This window comes from Beta vulgaris, chromosome 4, assembly GCF_026745355.1.
Source record: "Beta vulgaris subsp. vulgaris cultivar EL10 chromosome 4, EL10.2, whole genome shotgun sequence".
In the NCBI taxonomy this organism is placed as follows: Eukaryota; Viridiplantae; Streptophyta; class Magnoliopsida; order Caryophyllales; family Amaranthaceae; genus Beta; species Beta vulgaris.
The window spans coordinates 21,491,968-21,498,395 of NC_079205.1; the positions used below are offsets into that span (position 1 = coordinate 21,491,968).

General features: G+C 41.9%; 1 non-coding gene across 1 annotated transcript; it reads right to left on the reverse strand.

The window, feature by feature from the left end:
* Positions 1–5,592: 5,592 nt before the first annotated feature.
* LOC125497173 (small nucleolar RNA R71) lies at positions 5,593–5,699 on the reverse strand. The gene has a single exon (XR_007273809.1). It is a non-coding gene; the product is annotated as a small nucleolar RNA R71 (small nucleolar RNA).
* Between the last annotated feature and the right edge of the window lie 729 nt (positions 5,700–6,428).

The following is a 6,428-nucleotide window of genomic DNA, read 5'->3' on the forward strand; positions in this document are numbered from 1 at the left end:
GGCCCATTGCATAAATTAAACGGGCTGGGCAGGATAAGTTACAAAATCATACAGAACATAAGTTAAAATTACACAACAAAAAAAACACTAGTGTAGAAGTTTATGCCTTGAATATGTTTGTTGAAATGCGTCAAAATACGTCGAAGAGTAGCTTTGGTGCACCGCCCGATCGGGCCGGGTGAGGCCGCTCGATCGGGCCCATAACGAGCTGAGTGTTGGAAGTGAAAAGAAGAAGCGCCCGATGCCATTAGGCATGTTCGCCCGATCGGGCAAAGTACCGAACAACGACTGGGTGAGCTTCACTCGATCGGGCGCGCAACGAAACTGGGAAGGAGTAAAAAAACGGCCCGATCGGGCGGCTGCCCGATAAACGCAAAAACGCGTTTTCTGACGGGAATATAAATATGTTATTTATATTCTAGGTTTTAGACTACGAAAAACACTCTATTCTCTTTGTAATCTGTTCTTCTCACATAATTAAATATTCTCCTTCTCTCTGCCGTGGATGTAGCCAAATTGGTGAACCACGTAAATCTGTTGTCTGTTTCATTGTTTTTGCATTCATAATTTGTTTCTCTCTCACGTCGGTTATAACAAATTGGTATCAAGAGCTTTGGTGATCGATCTGTGTGAGAAAGATGTCTGGGATGAATATCAAAATTGATAAATTTACTGGGAGGAATAGTTTTAGTCTGTGGCAAATCAAGATGCGGGCTTTACTGAAGCAACAGGGGTTGTGGGCACTGTTGGCCAAGAAGGCAACGGATTAAGTTACCGTTGAGATGGAAACTCTGGAGGAAAAAGCGCATTCAACAATTATGTTGTGTCTGTCTGATGACATAATTACTGAAGTTGCGGAGCTGGACACTGCTGCTGGTCTGTGGTTGCAGTTAGAGGGTTAAAACATGACGAAATCTCTAAACAACAAGTTGCTTTTGAAGCAACGTCTGTTCAGCCTGCGTATGCAGGAAGGTACGTCTCTAAGAGATCACTTAGATAAGTTAAATACTATCTTGCTAGATCTGCGAAATATTATTGTTAAAGTAGATGATGAGGATGCTGCTTTAATATTATTGGTATCTTTGCCTGTATCATATGAGAATTTTGTGGATTCTTTTATTGTTGGTAAAGATAGTATGTCGTTAGAAGAAGTAAGATCTGCTCTGCATACTAGAGAAGTCCGTCATCAGGCTTCTGGGTCTAGTACAGAGAATCAGGCATTTGGATTAGTAGTTACTGGAGGGAAGGGACAAAAGAAATCTGGTAAAAAGAAAACAAACTTTAAAAATTCGAATTCTAAGGGTCCTAAAACTACTGATATCTGTAATTACTGTAAGGAGAAAGGACACTGGAAGAATAAATGTCCTAAGAAAAAGAAACAACAGGATAAAAATGAAGGTTCTGCTGCTCTGGCAGAAACTAGAGGTGATTCTGAGGAAGATATGGCCCTAGTAGTTAATAGCCAGTCACATTGTAGGGATGTGTGGGTTCTTGATTCTGGGGCATCGTATCATATTAGTCCATGCAGGGAGTGAATTTCAACTTACAAGCAGATAGATGGAGGCAAGGTTTCTATGGCCAACAGTGTTACCTGCAAAGTAGTTGGAATAGACTCTATCAGGGTGAGGACTCATGATGGTACATTCTGTACCTTGAACGAAGTTAGGCATGTTCCATTAATGACAAAGAATCTGATATCTTTGAGTCTTCTAGATAGCAAGGGTTTCAGTTTTCAAGGTGAAGGTGGAGCTATGAGTGTCTACAAGAGTTCAAAGGTGGTTCTGAAAGGTATTAAAGTTGGTACCTTATATATTCTTCAGGGGTCTACTATGACAGGTTCTGCTGCTGTTGCATCATCTGGGGTTCACAAGGAGGAGTTGACCAAGTTGTGGCATATAAGACTTGGGCACATGGGTGAAAGGAGGATGCAAATTCTGTCAAAAAGGGATCTTCTATGTGGGCACAAGGTGCAGAACCTAGAGTTTTGTGAACATTGTGTGTTTGGGAAGCTTCATCGTAGCAAGTTTCCAAAGGATGTTCATACAACTAAAGGTACTCTTGATTATATCCACTCTGATTGTTGGGGACCTTCCCAAGTTGCATCTATTGGAGGTCACAGTTATTTTGTGTCGATGATTGATGATTATTCAAGAATGACTTGGGTGATTATGATAAAGCATAAAAGTGATGCCTTCAAGAATTTCAAACAGTGGAAGGTTTTAGTGGAAAATCAAGTTGAAAGAAAGGTCAAAAAGGCTGCGAACTGATAATGGTCTGGAGTTCTGTTGGTCTGAGTTCGATGAGTTCTGCAAAAATGAAGGGATTGCTCGCCATCATACTGTTAGAAATACACAGAATGGAGTTGCAGAACGCATGAATTAGACATTGTTGGAGAGAGCAAGGTGCATGCTCTCAAATGCTGGGATGGCTAGGAGTTTTTGGGCAGAAGCTGTAAGTACAACTTGTTATCTGATCAACCGGGGACCCCATACAGGTATTGACTGCAAGACACCTTATGAGGTGTGGTCTGGTAAGCCTGCGGATTACTCTTTGTTGAGAATTTTTGGTTCTACTGTTTATTATCATGTAAATGAGGGAAAATTAGAACCTAGAGCTAAGAAGGGTGTATTTGTGGGTTTTTGGGAGTGGAGTTAAGGGCTATAGAGTATGGTCACCTTCTGAAAATTGTGTCATACTTAGTAGGAATGTTATATTCGATGAAAATTCCATGCTTAACTCTCCATTGAAGTCTACTGTGGTGTCCGTCAGTGGAGATGTTGATAAACAGGTGGAGCTGCAAGTCACTCAGGCTAAGAGTGAATCACAGCACCAAGGTGGAGAAGATCAACATGGTGAAGAAGAGTCTTTTAGCTATCAGCCATCTGAAATTCATCAACCAAGCATAGCACTTGATAGAGCTAGAAGAGTTGGTGTGGGGCCTCCAAAGAGGTATGGTTTTGAAGACATGGTGGCTTATGCACTTCAGGTTGCTGAGGAGGTGGAGGTTGAAAACAATGAGCCATCCACCTATAAAGAAGCTGTTTCTTGAAGTGAGTCTACTTTATGGCTTGCTGCAATGGGAGATGAGATGGAGTCTCTAGATAAGTATCAGACTTGGGAGTTAGTCAAACGTCCTAAGGAGAGGAACATTGTAACATGCAAATGGGTCTTCAATAAGAAAGAAGGGTCTTCACCTACTGAGGAGGTTAAGTATAAAGCTCGGGTTGTTGCAAGAGGGTTCACACAAAGGGAAGGGGTAGATTATAATGAGATTTTATCACCTGTAGTCAGACATACTTCTATCAGGGTGCTACTAGCAATGGTTGCACATCAGGATCTTGAACTTGAGCAACTAGATGTGAAAACAGCTTTCCTACATAGGGAGTTGGAAGAGGAGATTTATATGACACAACCAGATGGGTTCCAAGTTACGGGAAAAGAAGACTATTTTTGCAGATTGAAGAAGTCCTTGTATGGGCTAAAGTAGTCTCCTAGGCAGTGATGTGTTCATTATTCATCGATCATTCGCTCTAATCCCCTTAGTTTTGATAGTCGATTTGGGCTCTTTTGAGCTCTTTTCTTGTGGATTTGATGTGTTTGGAGCTCTTGTCGTATTTTGCAGGTTTTGATGCAGATTAGACACTTTGTGCATTTATCTGAGTCGCGACACGGAAGTCTAGCACTCACACATGGTCCAAGGAACATCCGGAAAACCACGCAAGCATTTCGGTTGGATTCCACGAAGAAAAAGCTAAGGAAAAGATTTCGCCCGGTCGACCGGGCGGGGTGGCCCGACCGGGCGAGTCTTCGAACTTAGCTGCTGATTGAAATGGAAGCTTGAACCGCTTGCGCGCCCGACCGGGCGGATTCGCCCGGTCGACCGGGCGAACTTCAATACTTGGGATTTTTTCATCTTTTATTTCGCCCGGTCAACCGGGCGGTTAGACGAAGAAAAACGCTTACGCGCCCGACCGGGCGGTTTTCGCCCGGTTGACCGGGCGGAATTTTTCCTTCGTCGTAAGTGGGCGATCACCGTCGCCCGACCGGGCGGATTTCGCCCGGTCGACCGGGCGGACTCTCAGGACGCGATTTTTCGGGTTTTTTTAGCCGGTTTTGTATTTAGTATAAATAGGTTTTTAGTATTTTCGGGGAACCTATCTTATTTTCTACGTTTTTTTAGGGCTAAACACTTAGATTATTCTCTCTACTTTTGTTGAACTTTTACATTGGAAGATTATATAGATCGTCGATTTCCTTTTCCATCGTTCTTCAATCATTTGGTATTCTTCTCTACTTAGTTTAATTTCATGAATTCTTTTACTTTGATTATGTTTATCGTTTTTAATATCATCATGAGTGAGTAGTCTATTTCTAGGGTTTAGAGAGGGAAGCCATGTTTATACCTTTTTGATTGTGATTTGATGTTCTTCAATAATTGGATTGAATTAGAATAATTCCTATTGATTTGTTATACTTGTTAATTCATGTAATTGCGCAATATCATGAGTTATGTTTAGCTAATAAGAATTAGAATCGAAAGATCATATTCATTAGAGGCTTGTTACAATAGGTAGATTTGATTATGTTGAGCGACCGTACTGGCATATGTTAATCTAGGAGTTGTTAATGCCTGACCAAGGATTAGCGAAATACTTCATTTATTTAACCTCAATCCAAGTGTTGTTGAACTATATTATATTGATTAAACTGGTATAAGCATGGTGGACCGATCGATTGCCCTAGGCTTTTAATTATTTGATAAATTCCCATTTTTCTGCGTTCTAGTTTAGTCTAGTTTAGTTATTAATTACTCAATCATTTCCTCTCTGGAAGTAGTTAGATAATTGAACATAAATCTGTAGAACTCCTCTCCCTGTGGATCGACCCGTATTTGCCAGTTTCTGCTAAACAGACACCGTGCACTTGCGGTATATTTTAAAACACATCAAGTTTTTGGCGCCGTTGCCGGGGAGACGGCTAGTTTCTATAGCTTTCTGATTAATTATTTGACTATTTCTGCTGTCTCATTGGAACTTCAAGTTCCAATTGAGGCCATCTCACTGCACATTTTTCTTTGTTTCTTTTATGCCCAGGTCTAAAAGAACAGGTTCTCCAGTTCAGACTGATCCTGATCTTGAGAAAACCATCCGGCAGCTCAAGAAGACACAACAGAAGAAAAAGCAGTCTGCTAATCAGAAAAAAGCCACGGAAGAACCAACTGAACCAATTATGCCTCCTAAGTCGCTGAAATCTTATGGGGTACCTTCTCCTGGCAATGTTCCCACAGGCCCTACTATGCCTGATATCCAAGCAGTCAACTTCGAAATCAAGCCTGGCCTCATCAACATGATCCAGCAGAATCAATTTGGTGGCCATCCATCTGAAGACCCTGCAAATCATTTACAACGGTTTCAACAGCTTTGTCGTACCGTTAAGCACCAAGGGGTCACTCCTGATCAGTTGAAGGTTATGGTCTTTGAATTTTCACTAAAGGACAAGGCACAGAAGTGGCTGAATGATGTTAATGAAACTGAGTGGAGTGCTATATCTGAAGCATTCCTGAAAGAGTACTACCCTCCCACCAAAACTGCAGAAATAAGACACAAGCTTGCCACCTTCCAACAAGAACCTGATGAAACATTGAAGGAAGCATGGAATAGATTTAAGGATCTGCAGAGAGAATGCCCACACCACAATCTGGATAAGTGGTTCATCACCCAAGCATTCTACAATGGTCTACAACCTCATATCAAGAGCACAATTGATTCATCTGCAGGGGGTCTTCCTAGATAAGGGGGTAGATGAAGGATATGATTTTCTGGCCAACTTAGCAGCAAATGATCATAGTTCCTCCAGGACCACTACAAAGAAGAAGTTGGATGCTGATGCATATGCTTTGTTGTCCTCACAAGTAGCACAGTTGAGCATGAAGATGGACTCATTGAAATCTTCGCAGTCCACTACTCCTCCCATGAGTATTAATGCGATGTCCTCCATGGCTCCTATTACTTCCTCCTTTTGTGAAGTGTGTGGTATTCAAGGTCACTTTGGTCATGATTGTTCCTACAGTCAACCTGATCCAATCAGATGGAGCATGCCAATGCTTTCAGCAGAGACCACACAACCCCTATTCAACACTTACAACCCAGGTTGGAGAGATCACCCCAATTTCTCCTATAAGAGCAACAATGTCCAAAATCCTCAACCTCCACCACAATCTTCCTACCAACCACCACATCAAAACCCACCACAACATGCTGCTAGACCACCATATTATCAAGGGGCTCCTCAGAACCCCCTCCTGGTTTCAATAGGCCTTCACCCCAAGGCTATCAGCAGCAAGCTCCTCATAATAACAGTCTCAAGAGCCTACTATGTCTGATCTAATGAAAATGATGGTTTCTATGCAGAAAAATCATGAGGAGAGC